This window comes from Chlorocebus sabaeus, chromosome 27 (genome assembly GCF_047675955.1).
Source record: "Chlorocebus sabaeus isolate Y175 chromosome 27, mChlSab1.0.hap1, whole genome shotgun sequence".
Taxonomy (NCBI): domain Eukaryota; kingdom Metazoa; phylum Chordata; class Mammalia; order Primates; family Cercopithecidae; genus Chlorocebus; species Chlorocebus sabaeus.
Window position 1 is genome coordinate 1,632,555 of NC_132930.1, and position 22,633 is coordinate 1,655,187.

General features: G+C 39.1%; 1 protein-coding gene across 10 annotated transcripts in view; it reads left to right on the plus strand.

The window, feature by feature from the left end:
- Nucleotides 1-22,633, plus strand: part of FRYL (FRY like transcription coactivator) — a 283,769-nt gene that overhangs the window by 11,927 nt on the left and 249,209 nt on the right. For 7 of the 10 annotated variants that reach the window (XM_073012413.1, XM_073012408.1, XM_073012403.1 and 4 more), the window contains exon 1: nt 5,271-5,388. The exons of the other annotated variants lie outside the window; for them this stretch is intronic. The gene's annotated coding sequence lies outside the window, so the exon portion shown is untranslated. Of the gene's footprint in view, nt 1-5,270; nt 5,389-22,633 lie in introns of those variants that run through there. 10 annotated transcript variants of the gene reach the window in all.

Here is a 22,633-nt window from a genome sequence, read left to right on the forward strand (position 1 = left end):
TCGTTCAACCTCCGCCTCCTGGGTTCAAGTGATTCTCCTGCCTCAGCCTCCTGAGTAGCTGGGATTACAGGCGCCCGCCACCACACCCGGCTAATTTTTGTATTTTTAGTAGAAACAGGGTTTCACCATGTTGGTCAGGCTAGTCTCGAACTCCTGACCTTGTAATCTGCCTGCCTCGGCCTCCCGAAGTGCTTGGATTACAGATGTGAGCTACTACAACCGGCCGAATTGTACTTTTTGTGTCAAGTCTATGGACTCTTCAGCCAGTCCTAGGTCCTGAAGATTTTCACCTGTTTTCTTCTGAAAGTTTTATGTTTTACAAAATAATCACTTTTTTACCTTATAATTTTTGATAAAGCACTAATATTGGTAACAGAGCAATTGCCAGCTCTGCCGTTTTTGTTCTGCTTGCTTGTATTTTTTTCTTTATTTTTGATGTATTAATAATATGCATAATATGTCCTTCTTTGTAAAAATCTTTTAAGGATCCATTTGTCCATTTGTGAGTGCTGTGATAATTCAAATGAGATCTGCAAATCTACTTAGTTGGGCACCCGTAAGCTGCAGTGTGTTGCAGTACACCAGAAGGGAACGAATGAGAGGACATCACAAGCCATCCCTCAGGGTATGCAGCTGCCACCTTTCCTTTAGGAAACATTTATGTACTGTATTCATTGTCAGGAAAATAAACCCCCCTGAGTATTTTAAGCTAGAAGAGGTTTAATGCAAGGTATTAGGTGCTTACTGAATTATTAGAAGGGCCAAGCAGCAGGTTTTAAGGTGGACTGCCACATTTGGCTCCAAATCAATCAGAGGTTACCCACAAGGAGAGCTCTGAGGGCACTGCTGGGGCCGTGCTGGAATCTGGAGCTTGTGCTGTTGCTGTCCTTGCCTCTGGATACTCTAGAGACTGGAGAATGGACCCGCAGCTGCAATCCAGTATTAGGAAGTTGGGTGAAGAAGCCTCTACTGCTGCCACCACTACCACACTGCTTCCCATCACCCAAGATGAGAAAACCCATGCTGTCCATTAGGTTTTCAAAACTTGCTCATCTTATAAACGGAACGTTTGTACCCGTTCACAAATATTTCCCCTTTTCTCCCACCCACCGGTTCCGGCAACACCATTGTACTCTGTTACTCTGAGTTTGACTTTTTAAATTTTAGATTCCATGTATTAGTGAGATCATGCAGTATTTGTCTTTCTGTGTTTGATTTATTTTACTTAGCATAATGTCCTCCAGGTTCATCCATGTTGTTGCAAATGGCAAGATGTTCTTCTTTTTTAAGGCTGAATAATAATCTGTTGTGTGTGTGTGCATGATATGGTTTGGCTCTGTGTCCCCACCCAAATCTCATGTCGCATTGTAATCCCCAGTGTTGGGGGAGGGACTTGGTTTGAGGTGATTGGATCATGGGGTCGGATTTCCCCTTTGTTCTTCTTATGATAGTGAGTGAGTTCTCAGAAGATCTGGCTGTCGTCATTTGAAAGTGTGTAGCACATCCCCCTTCCCTCTCTCTTTGCTGCTGGCCATGTGAAGGCTGTGCGTGCTTCCTCTTCACCTTCTGCCGTGATTGTAAGTTTCCTAAGGCTTACCTGGGAGCAGAAACCTGTACAGCTCGCAGAATTACGAGCCTTAAATCTCTCTTCTCTGTAAATTACCCAGTCTCAGGTATGTCTTCTAGCAGTGTGAGAACAGACTAATACAGTGGAGATATATATAAAATATATTATATATATAATATATAGATATATATTATGATTTCTTTATCCATTGATCTTTTTTTAACATCCAGATACATAATTTTAATTGATTGAAAAACATTAAATCTATGGAAATCCATGAATCTACAGAAGAAAATGCTCATTTGACATCATTTAAGGTGACTCTTAAATCAACTCCTTACTTTGAAAACTGATATTTAAAGGTAAAGAATTAAGCCTTTGTACTACTTGGTGAATGTCTTGACAAAAAAAAGAAAAAAGAATGAAGCCTTTGTTCTGACTTCCTAGCACTGATGATTTTGAGGAATTTAAATTGTATTGTATGTGATATTGTTTCAGTTGAGTAGGTAAATCTTCTTGGTTTTTGAGATGCATCCTGTGAGCCTGTTCTCGGTTCCTCCTATTCAAGGCCCCCTGTGGCTGCGTGGACCGTGGCTCTTTGCCTTGCTCTAGCTGAGATATCGGAGCTGGTTGGAGGTGGGTGATGTTGGGAAGGCCAACAGCCTCAAAGCCCTCCTGCATCCCATCCCTGTACAAGGTCCTCTGAGTAGGCAACAGGCTTGCCCATTCTACTTAGTGAAGTATACCGGCATGTCCCCAAAAGTCACTGATTTTTTCTTTAACAGCCTGGCTGTTAAGGAAACAGCTGTCATCATCTGACCTCTTTTATTTGTGTCCTGAAGAAAGGTAAAAGTCTCAGGAGTGTGGACTCTGACTAGCCCCTGCAGCTTCTCAGGGAACAGAGATTGTAGCCATTGTGTATAGTTCCTTACAAACCAAACTCACAACAGCACGTTATGGCTATTGTGAATAATGCCACAATGAACATGGTGGTACAGATAATTCTCTGAGATTGTGATATTATTTACTTTGGATATATACACAGTAGTGGAATTGCTGGATCATTTGGCAGTTATATTTTTAATTTTTTGAGGAACCTCCACACTGTTTTCCAAGATGACTGTGTGAATTTACATTCCCACCAATGTATGCAAGTGTTCCCTTTTCTCCACATCCTCACCAACACTTGTTATAGTTTGTCTTTTTGATAGTAGCCATTCTGGATGTGAGATACCTCATTGTGGTTTTTGTATGTCTTCCTTTGGAAAAATACCTATTCTGTACCTTGCCCATTTTTAAATTGGGCTTTTTTACTGTTGTTATTGAGTTGTATGAATTCCTTATATATTCCGAAAAATTAACCTCTGTTTGGATATATGGTTTGTAAATATTTTCTCCCATTTTGGGGTCTTTTCATTTTGTTGTTTTCTTAGTTGTGCAGAAACTTGTTAGTTTGACATAGTCCCACTTGTTTTGCTTTGTTGCCTTTGTTTTTGGTGTCAAATCCAAAAAAAAAAAAAGAAATCATTGCCAAGACCAGTGTCATGGAGCTTCCCCCCTATGCTTTTTCTAGTAGTTTTATGGTTTCAGGTCTTATGTTTAAGTCTTTAATCCATTTTGAATTGATATATGTGTATGTGTAACATAAGGATCCAATTTCATTCTTCTGCATGTGACTATCCAGTTTCCCCGAACCATTATTGAGGAGACTGTCTTTTCCCCCTTGTATATTTTTGGCACCTTTGTTGAAAATTAGTTTACTGTATATTTATGGGTTTATTTCTGGGCTATTTTGTTCTATTGGTCTCTACCTGTTTTTATGCCAATCCCATACTGCTTTGATTGCTATAGCTTTGTAATGTGGTTCAAAATTAGGAAGTGTGATACCTTCAGTTTTGTTGTTTTTGGTCAAGATTGCTTTAGCTATTTGGGGCCCTTTGTGGTTCCATATGAATTTTAGAATTCCTTTTCCTGGCTGAGCATGGCGGCTCACGCCTGTAATCCCAGCACTTTGGGAGGCTGAGGTGGGGGGATCACGAGGTCAGGAGTTCAAGAGCAGCTTGGCCAACATGGTGAAACCCTGTCTCTACTAAAAAATACAAAAATTAGCCGGGCATGGTGGTGTGCGCCTGTAATCCCAGCTACTCGGGAAGCTGAGGCAGGAGAATTGCTTGAACCTAGGGGGTGGAGGTTCCAGTGAGCCGAGATGGTGCCACTGCACTCCAGCCTGGGCAACAGAGCAAGACTCCATCATGCTCTGGGAAAAAAAAAATTGTTTTTCCTATTTCTGTGAAAAATGCCATTGGATTTTTAATAGGGATTACCCCAAATCTATAGATTGCTTTTAGTAGTATGGACATTTTTACAAAATAATATTCTTTCAATTCATTAACATGGGATATTTTTCTGTGTATTTGTGTCATCTTCAATTTCTTTCATGTACATCTCTATCCCTTCCTTGTTTAAATTTATTCCTAAGTATTTTATTCTTTTTGATGTTGTAAACAGGATTGTTTTCTTTTACAGATAGTTCATTGTTAATGTATAGAAATGCAGTTAATTTTTTTTCTATATATTTTTTTTGAAACAGGGTCTCACTTTGTTGTTCAGACTGTAGCACAGTGGCATGATCATGGCTCACCGGAGCCTTGACCTCCTGGGCTCAAGTGATCCTCCTGTGTCAGCCTCTCATGTAGCTGGGACCATAGGCACACACCATCATACCCGGCTAACCTTTTGATTTTTTGTAGAGATAAGGTCTCACTTTGTTGTACAGGCTGGTCTTGAATTCCTGGATTCAAGCGGTCCTCCTGCCTTGACTTCCTAAAGTCCTTGGATTACAGGTGTGAGCCACTGTGCCTGGCTTCAATTAATTTGCGTTTGTTGATTTTGTATCCTGCAACTTAACTGAATTTATTTAATTTAATTAATTAATTTATTTGTTTGTTTGTTTGTTTGTTTATTTTTGAGATGGAATCTTGCTCTGTCACCCAGGCTGGAGTTAAGTGGCACAATCTCAGCTCACTGTAACCTCCACTTCCTGGGTTCAAGTTATTCGCCTGCCTCAGCCTCCTGAGTAGCTGGGATTACAGGCACCTGCCACCATGCCGAGCTTAATTTTTATATTTTTAGTGGAGACGGGGTTTCACCATATTGGCCAGGGCGATCTGGAACGCCTCACCTCACGTGAGCCACCCGCCTCATACTCGCAAAGTGCTGGGATTACAGGTGTGAGCCACAAAGTCCAGCCTGAATTCATTTGTTAGTTTAATTTTTTTTGGTGGAATCTTTAGGGTTTCCTATGTATAAGATTATATAATTTAAAAACAGATACAGTTTTACTTCAGCCCTTCCTATATGGACTTCTAGTACGTGTCGAATGGAAGTAGTAAGAGTGGGTACCCTTTTCTTGGCTGATCTTAGAGGAAAACCTTTAAGCTTTTCAGTGTTTAGTATGACCTTAGCTGTGAGCTTGTCATATATGGCCTTAGTAAACCTCAAATTTTAACTTTAAGATAAATACATGTAATCTTCTAGGATTTTTTTTTTACTCATTGCCTTGATCATCTTACTTTTAAGGGGTACATGTACTCCACTTTGAATTTAATACATTTTGAATGATTAAGTGTTAGGAACATAGATCTGGTATGATTTTTTTTCCAAGTTTTTTTTTTAAGAGACAAGGTCTCACTGTGTCACCCAGGCTGGAGTACAGCGGTGTGAACAGAGCTCACTGCAGCCTGGAACTCCTGGGATCAAGCGATCTTCCTGCCTCAGTCTCCCGAGTAGCTGGGACTGCAGTTGCATGTCATCATGTCCAGGTAAGTTTTACTTTTTTTGTAGAGACAGAGTCTTGGTAAGCTGCCCAGCCTGGTCTCAAACTCCTGGCCTCAAGCAATCCTCCTGCCTCAGCCTCTCAGAGCGCTTGGAATTATAGGCATGAGCCACCTTGTCTGGCCTCCAAGTATTTAAATTTATCCAAAATTTCTGAAACCGTATCTTTTTTTTTTTTTTTTTTTTTTTTTTTTTTTTTACAAATAGGTACAAATGTAAAATGTTGTTGTTTGGGGAAACACTCATCAAATTCAGTCAACATAATTCTTTCCTTACTGTTAGGACCTGAGCCTTGTCACTGTTTAACACCTGCGTTTTTCCTAGCTTTCCCTGGAGAATAGTATAAAAGGTTGGGTCTTTTCCTAGAACCATGCTTTTGTGCCAGAAGTCTCATAGCCAGAGTCATCATTATTTTGGTATATTTTTGTTGAAAATAATTAAAGCTTGATTTGTTTTATTGTATACTTTGGATTTTATTCCTGGATGGAGCAACTTTTGGCACAAAACTAAAAATGAGACATGCACAAATTCTTGCAAAGACTAGTTTTATATGGTCTGTGATGGTGATCAATTTAAAATCCAATAAAATAAGTTGTATGAAAAATTTTAGTGTGTGTTCATGTGCATTTTTCCAGTGAGAGGTTTGTGGTTTTTATCAGATTCTCAGGGCAGGGCCCAGGACACAGGAAAGATTAAAAATTGCTCCTCTAGAGGCATAAGTTACATCGAAGACATTTGCCAAATCACTTCAACACCAAAGCTTCTGCCGTCTGTCACATACCCTCTCCCTGATTTCCATCCTGTGTCTGTAACCTTTCCTTAGGGACATTAAAAGTATAACTTATTGTTACCCAAGTGTTTAGGAATGGGCCAAGAAGCAACACAAGAGTTCATTATTAGAGGAGAAGGGACACTTGGAAGTCAGTTATATTACCCTAGTAATCATTTTTTAAGAAGGATGTTAATACATTCACATATGGTTGATGGGATCCTGCAAAAGAATAAGCTCAGTGTGTCAAGATATGTTAAAATGTTCGTAATCTTGAGGCCAATATATTAAACTTTGGGGAATGTCTTTGTCAGTTCTGGCTGCAGTAACGAAATCCCATAGACTGGATGGTTCATAAACAATAGAAATTAATTTCTCATAGTTCTGGCAGCTGGGAGTCTGAGATCTGCATGCCAGCATGGTTGGATGCTGGTGAGGACCCTCCTCCAGGTTGCAGACTTTGGACTTCTCTGTGCATCCTCACTTGGTGGAAAGAGAGCTAGTGAGCTCTCTTGCCTCTCCTGATTTGGGCACTGATCCTATTCATGAGGGCTCTACCCTCATAACCTAATTACTTCCCTCAGGCCCCACCGCCTGTCATCACTTTGGGCGGAGATGTAGCCATACGCCTAACAATGGGCATACATTCTGAGAAAGGTGTCCTTAGTGATTTCTATCATCGTGCGAACATCATAGAATGTACTTACTCAAAACCAAGATGGTACAGTTTGCTACACATCTAGGCTGTATGATATAGTCTCTTGCTCCTAGGCTACAAACCTTTACAACATGTTACTGTACTGAACAATGTAGGCAATTGTAACAAATAAGTATTTCTATGTTTAGATACTCGTTTAAATACTTTTAAACAAAGAAAAGTACAGTAAACATAGGGCATAAAAGATTGAAAAACCTACATAGGGCACTTATGAATGGAGTTACAGGACTAGAAGTTGTTCTGGGTGAGTCAGTGAGTGGTGAAGTGAATATGAGGGCCTAGGATATTACTGTACACTTTTATATGACTGGCAGTACAGAGGTTTGTTTATATCAGCATCATCTCAGACACATGAGTAGTGCATTGCCCTTCAATGTTACTATGGCTACAGTGTCACTAGGCTTTTGGAAGTTTTCAGCTTCATTATAATCTTGTGGGACCAATTATAATCAATCATTGATATAACACCATTATGCACCCACAATTTATATAAATATGTTGGATAGTCACATCTGTGTCACCTTTTCATATAATTTTACACTTGTTTCTTAACTTATGGCCTCTTCTCATTCACCAAAGCCTACATGGAATGTAGCATGGTGAAAAGTAGAAATGTAAAATTTTTCTTTCAAAGAAAATTATGCACAGAGATCTCAAATATCAGGAGACAGAAGGAGAAAGTGGTTTTGGTTGAAGTAGAAAGCAAGAAGATCCTTTTTGTATATTTTCATTTTCTCTCTCACACACACACACACAGTAATAACAGAGAGTAGTGAGGGTAGCTGGGGTGGCCGGGGGCGGTGATTCGCGCCTGTAATCAGTCCCAGCACGACTGTAGTCCCAGCTACTTGAGAGGCTGAGGCATAAGAATCACTTGAATCCAGGAGGTGGAGGTTGCAGTGAGCTGAGATGGCACCATTGCACTCCAGCCTGGGCGACAGAGCAAGAGTCTGTCTCTAAATAAATAAATAAACAAACAAATCTGCAGTTAATATCATACTTAATGATGAATGACAACATTTTCCCCTAAGGTCAAGAATAAGACAAGGTTATTCTAAAAGTATTCAACATTGCCCTGGAGGTTCTAGTGCTTGCAAATAAGGCAAGAAAAACAAACAAAAAAACAAAACAAAACAAAAAAAACAAGGCATGTGAACTAGAAAAGAAGAAGTAAAACTCTTTATTTGCAGATGATGTAATAGTGTGTATAGACAACCCTAAAATAAATTCTTCAAAATCTAGAAAAAATGATTAGAATAAATGAATTTAGCAAGGTCACAGGATTATAAAATCAATGTAAAGTGAATTTATTTTTATATAATAGCAAAGAACAATTAGAATGTAAAGTGAAAATTAATACACATGCCATACTTGGGAGGTTGAGGCACGAGAATCTCTTGAACCCAGGAGGCAAAGGGTTGCAGTGAACTGAGATTGCACTACTGCACTCCAGCCTGGGCCACAGAGTGAGAGACTGTCTCAAAAAAAAAAAAAAAAAAAAAGCGAGGGCTTCAGAAATAGACTGATGAAGGGTGCAGTCTCTGAATCTTGATTCTATTGTACTTCAGGTCAAGTTATTTAAAGTGTCCAAAAATTACATGGGTTGCCTTAGATTCTATATGTATAAAATGAGAAAAAAATTTCCTTTAGAGTTATGAGGATCAAATAAGATGTAAAGGATGCACATAACATAGTGATAAGCTAGGCAGAATAAGAACCCTCCAAAGATGTCCACATCCTACTCCCTGGAACCTGTGCATGTTATGTTCCATGGCAAAAGGAATGAAGGCACTATATGAAATTAAAGTTGCTCATCAGCTGATCTTGTAATAGGGGGGTTAGTCTGGATTACTGGCTGGGCGTAATGTCATCACAGGGGTCCTGAAAAGTGGAAGCAGAAGAGTCAGAACCAGCAAGACGAGACGCGGGATGCTCACACCTGGAATCCCAGCACTTTGGGAGGCCGAGGCAGGAAGATCACTTGAGCCCAGGAGTTTGAGACCAGCCTGGGCAACACAGCGAGCCCTTATTTTACAAAAAAAAATTTAAAAAATCAGCCAGCCATCCCTGAGTCAAGGAAGTGGGGCAGCCTCTAAACTTCTAAAGCCAAGAAAATGGATTCTTAGCTGACATCTTGAATTTAGCTGTGAGACCTGTTTTGAACTTCCGACCTCCAGAACTGTAAGATAATACATGTGTGCTGTTTAAAGCCACTACATTTGTAGTAATTTGTTACAGCAGCAATGGGAAACTGGTATAGTGCCTACGACATACATATTGGTAGCTAAATAAACATTTTATTTCTTAACAACCTGCTAACCTTAACCCTTGTCTACTACAACACATCTAGTTTCCCTTTTTCAGAGAAAAAGGTGTCCATTTTCTTTTCACTTGAACCCCAGAAGGCTGTTTCTTTTACATTTTTCTTCACCTCTCATTTTCAGTTCTTTTCTGTTTCTTTTTCTTTCCCACTACCTTGAAATATGCACAGAGCTGCCTTGTCTTGGGGAGTCCTCTCCTTGAGCCTGCTTTCCCTATTAGTCACCACACTACAGTTACCCAGGTGAACCAGACAACCTTAAATGTCTTCAGAGATATCAGATGATTTTTACCTTAGAGTCTCACTCCGTAGCCCAGGCTGGAGTGCAGTGGCGCAATTATGGCTCACTGTAGCCTCAACCTCCTGTGCTTGAGCAGTCCTCCCACTTCAACTTCCCAAGTAGCTTAGACTACAGGTGTGTGCCACCACACCTGGGGACTTTTAAAATTTTTTTTAGAGACAGGATCTCACTGTGTTGCCTAGGCTGGTCTTGAACTAATGAGCTCAAGCAAACTTCCCACCTCCGCCTCTCAAAGTGCTGGGATTACAGGCATGAGCTACTTCTGTCAATTTTAATTCTTTATTGGATTTATTATATGTGATATAAACTACTGTAAGTATTTGAGTGCATGTCTTCTAATAAACACTATGATGGTTGTGGTGAAGTTAGAATAGTATGAGAGGAGTCACTTCTCTGAAGGATCCAGTTGTAGACAATTAGCAATTTATCAGACAGTTAACAAGCAACAAATACCAAACATCAGATGGCTTAGTGTCAGAGTGAGTGATAGAGACAGTAGGTATCACAGGAAGGGCAAAATAGAGGTCATTTTAGACTGGAACAATATCTGACAGTGTTGTGAGAGTGATTTGAGTGAGGAATGTGCTCTTAAAAGAATTAATGGAAATTGGTTTTAATAAAATCTACATTATTAGAAACAAAAGTTTACCAGTTAATTTTTTTTTTTTTTTGAGAGAAAGTCTTGCTCTGTTGCCTAGATTGGAGTGTGGTGGTGCAGGGTTGGCTCACTGCAGCCTTGACCTCCCAGGCTCAAGCAGCTCTTCCCTCCCCGGCCTCCTGAGTAGCTGGGACTACAGGCATGTGCCACCAGGCCTGGCTAATTTTTCATTTTTTGTAGAGACGAGGTCTCCCTGTGTTGCCCAGGCTGGTTTCAAATTCCTGGGCTCAAGCAATTCTCTTCCTTGGCCTCCCAAAGTGCTAGGATTTGATGGCATGAGCCACCAAACCTGGCCCTTTTTTTTTTTTTTTTTTTAATTGAATTTTTGATGTTGAGGAAAGACTCGTAGAATTTAAATAAATTATAAACTTAAGTTGCAATAAATTGACACATTTGTCTTGATAGTCTCAAGTAGAATGCATGAGATAATTCCTTGTGTTGCCTTGAGTGATACATACTGTTTTTTATAATTTTAATGCTGGTATAAGAATCAGTATGTTTTGAAGCCTAGTATGAGCTAATCTAAGGTTATTGTGCTTTATGTGCTAAAAATATTGGCTTTGATTACATTTTTAAAGAAAAGTATCACATGACCTAAGTAAAGACAATTAGGTTAGCCTTGTTTTTAGAGAGGATAATTAGAGTGTGGGTCAGGAGAACATATAAGATACAGTATAACTGGATTTCAGCTGGAGATTTTGCAAAGTTTCTCTCTGACAAGGGAGATAATGTCAGGTGAATAATGTTGGCTGGCTGACCATACAGTTAGGTGGAAGTGTGATTGGTTGAGGCATACCTCAAAAGTTAATGAGTAATGAATTGGTGACAACTGGAGAGAAATTTCTAGTGGCATGTGGAAATTCACTATTTTTTGTAATGATGTGAATGAAAATGTTGAGGCTATGTGTATCAAATTTCTGGATGAAATGAATTTTCTAGGGTTCACTGAATGGAAGTAGTATTTCTGAGTGAAATAGTGGGCCGTGGCTAATGGGATAACTTAGTGTGGAGCTGGATGTGAAGTTTCATATATGGGTTAAAAAACCAACTGCACAGTTACAAGAGTGAGGGAGATGTGACTGAATACAAACAACTTTAATACTGTAATTAATAAACTCAATTTGGATATAAAATGTGACTACCAGAGGGCTTCACAGAATCATAGTCTAGACTAATAGAAGGAGGAGGTTGAGAAGAGGGAGAGTGCTAGTCTTACATTACTCTGCAATGTACATGATTCTGTACACAATGCTACACCCAGGGTATTGTGTTCAGTTCCAGTTGTCACAGTTGAAAACGATTCAGGGCCAGGCACAGTGGCTCATGCCTGTAATCCCAGCACTTTTGGAGGCCGAGGCGGGTGGATCACCTGAGGATCAGGAGTTTGAAATCAGCCTGGCCAACATGGTGAAACCCCATCTGTACTAAAAATGCAAAAATTAGCAAGGCCTGGTGGCTCACGTCTGTAGTCCCAGTGACTTGGAAGGCTGAGGCGGAGGCTGCAGTGAGCCAAGATCACACCACTGCACTCCAGCCTGGGCAACAGAGTGAGACTCCGTCTCAAAAAAAAGTAAAATAAAATAAAGAATAAAGAAATAAAAATAAACCCAGAAAATAACAAGTGTGAGCAAAGATACGGAGAAATTGGAACCTTACACATTGCTTATGGGAATGGAGAGTGGTGCACATGCTGTGGAAGACAGTTTGGTGGTTTCTCAGTTAAATGTGAAGTTATCATATGACTCAAATATTCTACCCTAGGTATATACTCCCAGATAATTGAAAACAGGTATTCAAAGAAACACTTGTACATGAATGTTTATAGCAGCCCTTATTTATGTTAGCTAAAATGTAGAAACAACCCAATGTCCATCAGCTGATGAATGAATAACTGAAATAGGGTATATCCATGCAATGGAGTATTATTCAGCCATGAAAATGAAGTACTAACTGTTACAAAGTGCATGAACATTAAAAAAAAAATCACATATTGTATGATGCCATTCATATGAAGTATCCAGAGCAGGTAAATCCATAGAGACACAAATTTGTGGTGTGGTTACCAGCAACAAGGAAGAATGATGACTGCTTAGTATGCATATGGGGTTTTTTCCTTTTGGGGTGATGAAAATGTTTTGGAAAGAGAGTTGTTGGTTGTAAAATGCATGTACTTAATGCCACTCAATTGCACACTTTAAGATGGTTAGTGGATTTTACCTTCGTTTTTATAAAGTGTCAATACATATAGATTAATTAAATAGCATTGAGAGTTTACAAATAAGTCTTTACATTTATGGTTCCTTGAATTTTTTTAATTAATAATTTTTTTTTTTTGGACAAGGGCACCAAGACAATTCGGTGGGGGGAAAGGGTGATCTGTTCAGCCAGTGATGCTGAGACAGCTGGATTTCCACATGCAAAAGAATGAATTTGGGTTCTTTTCTCATACCATACATAAAAATTAACAAAATGGATCATTGACCTAAATGAGAAAGCTAAAATTATAAAGTTCTTAGAAAATATGAGCAAATCTTGGTGACTTTGGGTTAGGCAAAGCTTTCTTAAGACACCAAAAGCACAGACAACAAAGGATTAAATATTAGACATAAATTGGATTTCATCAGAATTAAAAACTTTTGTATTTTAAAGGGAGACTATCAACAAAGTGAAAATGGGAGAAAATATTTGCAAATCATGTCTAATAAGGGACTTGTACCTAGAAAACTCTACAACTCAGTAATAAAAAGATGAATAGCCCAATTAAAACCCCCAATTAAAATGATGATTAAATTGGTGAATTTTATGGTATATGAATTATATTGCAATAACAACAGTTAAAAAATGAGTCACCTAGAATATGTTCAGAGAAGATTCCTAGTCTTGTGACGGGACTCAAATTGAAATCCTTCTTTTCTCCATCTTCCCCCATAACTTATCTCAGCTGTACCTTTTATACTGACAAGCTTGTAAACATTACTTCTGTAACTTTGAAGTCACTGGTGCTTTATTTTTATGTTGAGCCTAAATTTTTTATGTAAATACTCATTGTAGAACTGAGTAGTAAGTTATAGGCACATCCTTTACTAGTTTAATGTCATGACCCTGTGCCAATAGAAGAAAGATCTCGTATTATCAAAGTCAATGGATTTTCTTTCCCCGCAATCCATCGGTTGTTAAAAATCATGTCATATTTTTTTCCACACTTGAATTATGACTTTCTTGAATAATTCATCCTCCCCTTCTGCCCTGCCCACTCTCCCTGACCCCCCAACCACCATATCATTTTGGTTGTTTTTGGCTGCAGTTAACAGACTCTCCAACGATAGGTGCCATCTGATTTCCCTGACCTTCTCTTACTGCTAGTAGCTGCTATAGCTCCCAGCATCTGTTTCTCACATTGTGCTAAAAGGCAGGAAGAAGGGAATAGAAGACGTTGGGGGCTGCTGCTTCTGGATCTTCCCCTTTTGTAAACCTACTTTTGAAAAACTTTAAAACGTACAGAAACGTTGTGACAGTGGTAATGTGAACTCATCTAGCTTTCACCTATATTCATCAGTTATAAACATTTTATCAAGTTGCTTTTTTCTTTATCTTTGCCTGTATAACTAGTTGTAGATCTAGAGTTTTTATCTTGGTGAATCTTTTGAGAGACTTACAGATATCATGACTCTTTACCTTAAATACTTCAGCACATATCACCAAAGAAAAAGGAGTTTATCAATGTGATCATTCGTGCAACGATGATTAAATTCAGGAAATGTAACATTCATTGTTAATTGTTGAAGCAAATGCCAAGGCAGAATTATGATTGCACAAAAGTAAAAGGTGGAAGCAGGGTTGGACAGATGAGGCTGTCGGATTGTGATTATACTTTGTCTACCAGCTCCAGGGGCAGATCCGGAGTCAAGATGGTTCATTAGAGGAGTTTCTCATTGGGCAGAAATTGGTCTATACCACTACCTTTCTTAGTTATAAAACAGCTGGAGGCTGTCCAGAGAATGTGCAAGTCTCTTGAAAACTAATGCCAACACAAATAAAGCTAACAGCTAGAGCTCTCAGTTTACCCGTCCTCCTCACACCTGCCAGTGAGTCTTTTGGATGCGAGTGGTGCACCTCCACATCCACTACAATATAATACTATTGTCCAGTATATAGTCCGTATTCACATTCACTATTTGCCCAGTAATATTCTGTATGACAGATCCCCCACACCCCCTATCAGATCTCTCATCTTATCCTTGAGGAAAGTCTTTCAAGAAGCTTCCCAGATGACTTTCCTGTATGTTTCATTGGTTTAAACCAATCACTGGCAAAGGAGAGTGGGATTTTCAGGATTAGTTCAGACCTGTAGGATTCATCCAATGGGTTTAGGGGAGGGGCTGCCTTTCCTAACAGGTGCTTAGGAAATCAAGTGACCAATAAATAAGTAAATAAATAACAAATAAAATTGAATCTCTTTAGCAAGGCCTAAGGGAGGAAGGCTGTGGATATATAACCAGCAACATTCTGCTGCAGTTTTCTGTTGTGTGTCTTTTATTTTTAATTGAAATATGCATTCCTGTCATTAAGTCAGCTTGCTAATTATTCTGTCTTTTGAATAGAATCCATTCCTTTTTTCCTTTCATGGAACTCACTAGTTCTCTGTTTTAATGGGATGAATTATTGTCTATTCCTGCTGCACAGCTGCCATTCTGGGACTTCTTTTTCATTATACTCTTGGATTATTTCCACTGTTTCTTTTGTATCTCTTGTCAGACTTCATTGGTTTCCATCCTTGTTTCGCTAAAGGACTCCCCGAAATGATGTCCTAGAAATGTCTTCATTCTGCCTTCTCACTTGTTTAATCGTTTGGGATATATAAGTTTAAGCCAAATTATTTTACTTTGGAAATTTTTCAGACAGTGCTCTCTGTCTTGTATAGTTCAGAGTTTGTGATTTTAGTCAGATTCTTAATTCATATTTTTTCCTCTCAAATTATTTAGAATCTTCATCAGTGAAAGTTCATAGAAATTGTCTAGATTATTTTTTTTTTCATAGAATAGAGGGGAGGTCATTTGCTCTCATTCATTTTTAAGCTGATTCCCTATCTTATTTTGTACCTGTATTTTATTACTGATTTTCTTTTTTTTGGGATGATTTTAGCATCTATATGGATTGTCCATCTAATACCCTTGGCCTGTCTAACAGGTATTGCACCTGTTAGTAATTCTTCTCTTTCCTTTGCTAATTTTGTCTAGGCATTTAGTGCTTGTATGTTTCACGTGCTCCTTCTCAGCCCAAAGGGGGCAATTATAAGTGTTGCTCAGCCTGAAGTCAGTTCCATTCCCCTTGCCAATGATTGGTTTAGGTATAGTGATACACAGGGGAAGTCTGCTGGGAGTCTGGTTTCCTAGAATTTATAAGGTATGCACCTTTTGGATATAGTAATGTAAGCTCATGATAATTGGAGCTGCTGTAGCCATCTTGGGTCATAGGGGAGAAAGTGAAATGAAGAATGACTCTTAATTCAAGATTAACTTGTCAAATGGAACTCTTGATCCCCAGCTCCCTCTCCATATTTTTTTGTTTCATCTTTCTAGTTGCTTGGGCCAAAAATCTTGCAGTTATCGATAACTTTTCTCTTTCTCTCACATCCCCCATTCAGTTCGTTAGAAGAACCTATAGGCTCTTCCTTTTAATTTTATTTACAGTCTTACTACTTTTATTATTTGCACTGCTAGCATCCTCTTCCAGGCTGCTACCATTGCTTGCTTGGGTTACTGCAATAGAGCAGTGCCTACCCAGAGAGTTTTAATTTTCTTTTCTTTTCTTTCTTTTTTTCTTTTTCTTTTCTTTTTTTTTTTTTTGAGATGGAATCTGACTTTGTCACCCAGGCTGGAGTGCAGTGGTGTAATCTCAACTCACTGCAGCCTCAACCTCCCAGGCTCAAGCAATGCTCCTGCCTCAGCCTCCCGAGTAGCTGGGACTACAGGTACATGCCATCACGCCTGGCAGATTTTTGTATTTTTTGTAGAAATGGGGTTTCCCCATGTTGCTAAGGCTGATCTCGAACTCCTGGACTCAAGCGGTTTGTTCACCTTGGCCTCCCAAAGTGCCAGTATTACACGTGTGAGCCACTGAGCCCAGCCTCTCTCTCTTTCTTTCTTTCTTTTCTTTCTTTCTTTCTTTCTTTCTTTCTTTCTTTCTTTCTTTCTTTCTTTCTTTCTTTCTTTCTTTCTTTCTTTCTCTCTCTCTCTCTCTCTCTTTCTTTCTTTCTTTCTTTCTTTTCTTTCTTTTCTTTCTTTTCTTTCTTTTTTTCTTCTCTCTCTCTCTCTCTCTTTCTTATTTTTTAATAGATGGAGTTGTCTTCTGTCAACCAGGCTGGAGTGCAGTGGTATGATCGTAGCTTACTATAGCCTTGAACTATTGGGATGAAGTGATCCTCCTGCCTCAGCCTCGTGAATAGCTGGGATTACAGGTTCATACTACCATGCCTGGCTAATTTAAAAATATTTTTTATAAAGACCAGGTTATCACTATTTTGCCTTGGCTGCTCTTGAACTTCTGGCCTCAAGTGGTCCTCCTGCCTTGACCTCCCTAAGTACTGGGATTACAGGTATGAACCACTGTGCCTGGCCCAGGGAGGTTTCTTAGGGTTCAACTAGACAGACCTACAGATTGCCACAGACCACATTTGACATCAGATTCACTTGGGAGGATATGGGACAGGAAACACGGCTTACCATCAGGGAAGCTCCAGGTCTTCTCTTTGGTGGGGGTACTTGTAGCAGTCCACAAATAGAACAGACAGAACATTCTCTGTGCCACTCCCTGCTTCTGGGTGAAGCCCAGCTGTGAGTAATGAGGATCACATAAGTAGGTATATCACTAACATGGCTTAGGAGCCCCATCCTCCACAAGTTATTATTTCGCTTGACAACCATGAGCTTCCAGGATCCTGACAAGGCACATGGCCAGTTACAGGAGTCCTTACACTAAGAGAAGCCCTAAGCTATGGCCAGCGCCAGGTGCTTTATAGTTCTCCAAGTCCCTTCGCAGTTTACCAGTGGGTCATTTTTACCATAAGCACTGTTGCCTAGTAACACAACTGACATTCTGCCTGTATGGTTTCCAGGGGAACAGAAGTAATAGCTGGGTTAAACTGAATCCAAACCCAATATCTCGTGCTGAAAGACAAGAGTTTTGCTAACAGTTCAGTCACAAATAGCCTCTTATCCAGAGGTCTCCCTCCTTCTGTGCTTCTCTACCCTTTGCTTGGTTTCAGTAGCCAGAGTGATTCTTTCAAATGTATGGTGGATCATATTACCTGCTGTCCATCCTGCAGTGGTTCTCTCCTTGCCTCGGAGTACAGTTGTCTACAGGCCTTACCTGATCTGGCCCCTCTCGGCCTTTCTGACCTTTTCCCCTACCGTTTTCTTGCTCATCTGTTATGATGTTGCTTATCACCTTGCTGTTGCTCTAATATGCCAGATGTGTTTCCGCTTTCGGGCCTTCCTTACCTCTTCCTGTGGCTGGAATGTTCTTACTCCTGATGTCTACCTGGATGACTCTCTTGCTTCCAATCTTTGCTCAAATGTCACCTTTTTGACAACTTGTATTCTGACTACTTAAAAATTGCAACCCCTGCCCCATCTCCCGCACTTGCTACTGCATGATTCTTCTCTACTTTTTCTTCTGATAGCTTCACAATCTACTTATTATAATGTCTTGTTTATTGTCTGCCATTATTAGCAATGGGGCTTCATGAGGGCAGGATTTTGCATCTATTTTGTTCATTGATACATCTCAACTGCCTAGGACAGTGCCTGACACATAGTTGATGCTTGGGTTTTTATTTTTTTCTTTTTATGTGGCTTAAACAAGGTAAATATCTACTTTCCATCTGTAGCTGGGGAGAGGTGGAGGGAAAAGTGATGTAGTTAACATGTGTCTTCCGTGTCTGGGCAGTTGTTGTCTTGTCAGGAGGAAGGAGGAAAGAGATCCCGGCCAGGAGGGTACATGTGCTCCTTTCCAGATGCCAACCTGCACTTTTTATCTTTGCTTGGCCAGAACATTGTCATATTGCCATAAGCAATTATAAGGAAAGGTGGGAAATGTAATGTTCAGGTGGCTAGCTATACCTATAGCTAAAACTTTGGAGTTCTGTTTTTTACAGGAGTGGGGAACGGATGTCAGAGTCCAATTTGATGCATATATATATAATTTTTATTTAATTATTATTATTATTTTTTGAAACGAAGTCTCGCTCTGTTGCCTCGGCTGGAGTACAGTGATGCGGTCTTGGCTCACTGCAACCTCTGCCTCCCAGGTTCAAGTGATCCCCCTGCCTCAGCCTCCCAAGTAGCTGGGACTACAGGCACACACCACCACACCCCACTAATTTTTGTAGTTTTGGTGGAGACAGGGTTTCACCATGTTGGCCAGGCTGGTCTCAAGCTCCTGACCTTAAGTGATCTGCCCACTTCAGCCTCCCAAAGTGCTGGGATTACAGGCGTGAGCCACCATGCCTGGCCTGATGCTTAATATTTTTAAGTAAGCCCATCCTTACAGAGGGCTTGCAACATTCTTAATCTTCATGAAACCCTCTTAAAATAGCACTTTTATTATCCCTTTTTTATAAGCATGGAATTTATGAGTAAATTTTCATGGGAAGACTGGTTTAAGTTGAGATCATGGCCATTTCTTTGATATAGCAATACATATGTTATTTTTTATTTCCCAACAATTTCACCCTTTTGTTTTAATGGCAACCAAAGCTGAAAACATGATTTGTAAAGATATGTGGGAACAACTGGAATTGGAGCCAGATGAGGTAGAACCCTACCTTGTCAAAAAAAAACTGTCAGGATTCTTCACAACTTTTATGAACTGAATTCATCCTGTTTTATTTTCTTTTTCCTCAAGTTAATGAGATGATCTTTGGTAAAGTCCATATTGCTGATGTATCAAGAAATAGATTATGAATTCATATATTGATTTTAATCTGAGTAAAATATAAACTTGAATAAAATAATTGTAAAAGTAATATTCTATCATGACTGCTTTTTTCACACTGGCATCCTGTTTACAACAGTACCAGTTTTTGTTTTAGGTGAGAAAAACATTTCCATACAATCCTCACTCCTGAGGATTTTTTCTATTTCTTGGGAAATAACCTTTGAGAATTTTTTTCCCCCATCACTCACTTTAAAATTATCTCCAACAAGTATTGTCTTGTGAGGTTTTAGTTTAAGTCCCCAACATATGAATTACAAATGCAAGAGTGTTGTTACTTCTCTTCTTGGAATCTTTTTTTTCGGGGGGGAGAGGGGAAATATATTTGTTTGAGGGAACCTCCCTCTCTCATTAACTAATCTCCTCTCCCCAATCTTCCAGCCCATTGTAGGATCAGGGAAGGGTTTTGCTCTTTTTCCAGCAGTTGGCTTGTCCTTGATATCAATATTGCTTTGTGAAAAACTACCCTAAAACAGTCTTTTTTAAAAGACACAGTAATTTATTTTGCTCACAAATGTGAGAGTTGCCTAGGCTCCGCCAGGCATTTCTCATGTGGGTTCTCTTGCAAAGCTACAGTCAGACCATGGCTTGGGCTGGGGTCTTCATGCACATGTCTAACACCTGGCCTTGGAAGAGTCAAACAGCTGCGACTTTTCTAAATGTCTCTTGATGTGGTCTCTTTACATGGTGTGTGGCCTCAGAGTAGCTAGAATCCCAGCAGCCGTACGTACGTGCATAGCAGTAGCTGTGTGGCGTTTTCTGACCTGCCTTAGAGGCTGGCACCACTTCTGCCACATTCTGTTTGTGGAGGCAGTCACAGACTGCCCAGGGTCAGGGGACATGGATCCAACTTTTGGTAGAAAGAGTGGTGAAGAATTTGCAGACCTGTTTTAAAACCACTGCATGACTCTTCAACTGCTACCTGTCAAAAGTAGACCAGTTAGTACTAGTGAATTCCAGATCGTTAGAGAAGAGGGCTGTGCCAACTCCTAACCACAGTGACCCATCGTGTGGGAAATGCAAATGTACGTGCCTTTGCTGTTCATGTACGGAGGTGCTTGATTGATTTGAAACATTTATCAGTGATTTTTAATGAACTTATATCTTACCAGTAGTTCCAAATTTTCTTTTTGACGTTGTACTTAATTCAGGACTCATGGAAATCAAGTCATCCCTTTCTTTAACCACCATATATATATTTTTTATCTACTCCAAGATACTGAGTACCTACATTGCATTAGACATCTTTAGATCGATCATCTTCTAAATGTCTCAATCTATTTTCCTTCCTTTTCAATTTCATAGTCACTGTCCTATGACAGGCCTTTATAATTTCTCATCTAATTATTGTCCTCTCTTAAGTCTTTCTTCCTCTAGAATGTGCCACTGTATGTATCTTTCTAAAACTCAATTCTGATGATTTTGCTCCCCTGATTAAAAGTCCTCTTGGACTATCTAAATTCCTTGACATGTGCATTCCCATTTTTTGCTTTCTGATATATTCCAGCCTAGCTTTTTGACTTTATTTCTTGCCAATCCCTACAAATGCACAATTTGTTATAGCTATGCTGAATTTCTCAATGTAATCATAATTTACTGGGACATCTATTACTCTTTGTCTTCTTCTTTGTACATAGAAGCACTATTCATACCATATTCCTTTTTTAAAAAATCTGTTTTTCATATTGAGTACCTATCATTTAAGTTCACACTATATTATGGGTGGGAGATATTGAGGATTTCATAATATATTTTAATCTTTGCAAATAGTGCAAATATGGTAAATACACTAGAAACTTTTTGTTGTTTGAAATGATTCCTGTGATTTGACTAAGTATGGGAAGGATTTTTAAAACAGTTAAAGTTATTCCAAGTGAAAGATATAAAGTTCTCTAGTTTGGTTTCACATGTCACCGTTAACTAAGACATTTTTCCTTAATGCAGTTTATAGTTGATCTCTCAGATGTCACAGCTTTTATTTAACTGCGTTGCTGCCTTTGATTTAAGAAAAAGAAAAAAATCAGGCTTTTGCAACTATTTGTTGGTTTTCTCTGATTCCATTCTCTAACATTTCTTTGGGGCTCCCTGTGTAACTCAATGACTTTGAAAGAGTAAATATTAATTTATGAAGTAGTTGACATTTTTTCCTTGTCACTTATAATTCTTCTTAGTTTCACAGGCTGACTGGCTTTCTTTACTTCTTTTCTTCCTCCCTCTTCCCCCTCCTTCCTTTCAACAATATATAATAGCTTTATTAAGCTACAATTCATACACCATAAAATTTACCTTTGCAAAGTATACAATCCAGTGGATTTTAGTATTTTTACAGAGTTGTGTAACTATCACCACTGTCTAATTTTAGAACATTTATATCACCCCCAGAAATAAATTTTTTACTTATTAGCAGTCACCCCCCTCCCCCACTAATTCATATTATTTCTATATATTTAGTCACAGACTTAACATTCTTAGTAAACACATGTATATGCGGGTGGTGGGAAGACAGAGGGAAAGGGAGAGTTGTTAAATTTTTAAGAATTGGCCCAATTGATAGTGGAGGCTTGACAAGTCAAAAATCTACAGGGTAGACTGGAGACCCAGGGAAGAGTTGCAATTCAGTCTGCTAGCAGAATTCCCCCTTCTGAAAAGGTCTTTCTCCATCAGGGCCTTCAACTGATTGGATGAAGCCCACCCTTTTGGAGGGTAATCTGCTTTACTCAGAGTCTACTGATTTAAGTGTTAATCTCATATAAAAAATATCTGGACAGAAACATCTAGAATAATGTTTGACCAAACATGTGGGTACCATGGACTAGCCAAGTTGACACATAAAATTAATCACATGAGTATTTACTGAAATGTTTAAAGGTAGAAAAGTAGAAAGAGCATTGAATTAGGGAACAGGAGAATTACTTTCTGGTCTTGGTATTACCAGTGAGAGCTTTATCCATGGGCAAGTCTCTAAACATTTCTGGGCTGTAGGTTTCCCTATCTGTTAAATAAGAGGTTCATCTTGATTAGGTTTCCTTTCTTGAGTTCTTATATGGAAGCTTAATATTGAAACAAAAAAGCTTGAAAAAAACAAGCTAAGTCATCTCTAAGCCCTTTTGAACTTATTAAACACCTGTAATTGTTACGGTTCTGATTCTGGATTTGTGATTTTTACCTGTGACATGCTTTTCTAGGAAAAGTAACACCTAGATAAGAATTTAGTGAAAGACTTGTAAATTCAGTATTCTTTCTACTTTTCTGCCTTTAAATACATAATAGATTAGCATTGCCCTGATTCAATTCTCTTTCTACTTTTCTACCTTTAAACATCTCAGATTGTCTGAGTGTGGTGGCTCACAGCTGTAATTCCAGCACTTTGGGAGGCTGAGGCAGGTGGATCACTTGAGGTCAGGAGTTCGAGACCAGCCTGATTGACATGATGAAACTCCATCTCTAGTAAAAAACAAAACAAAACAAAACA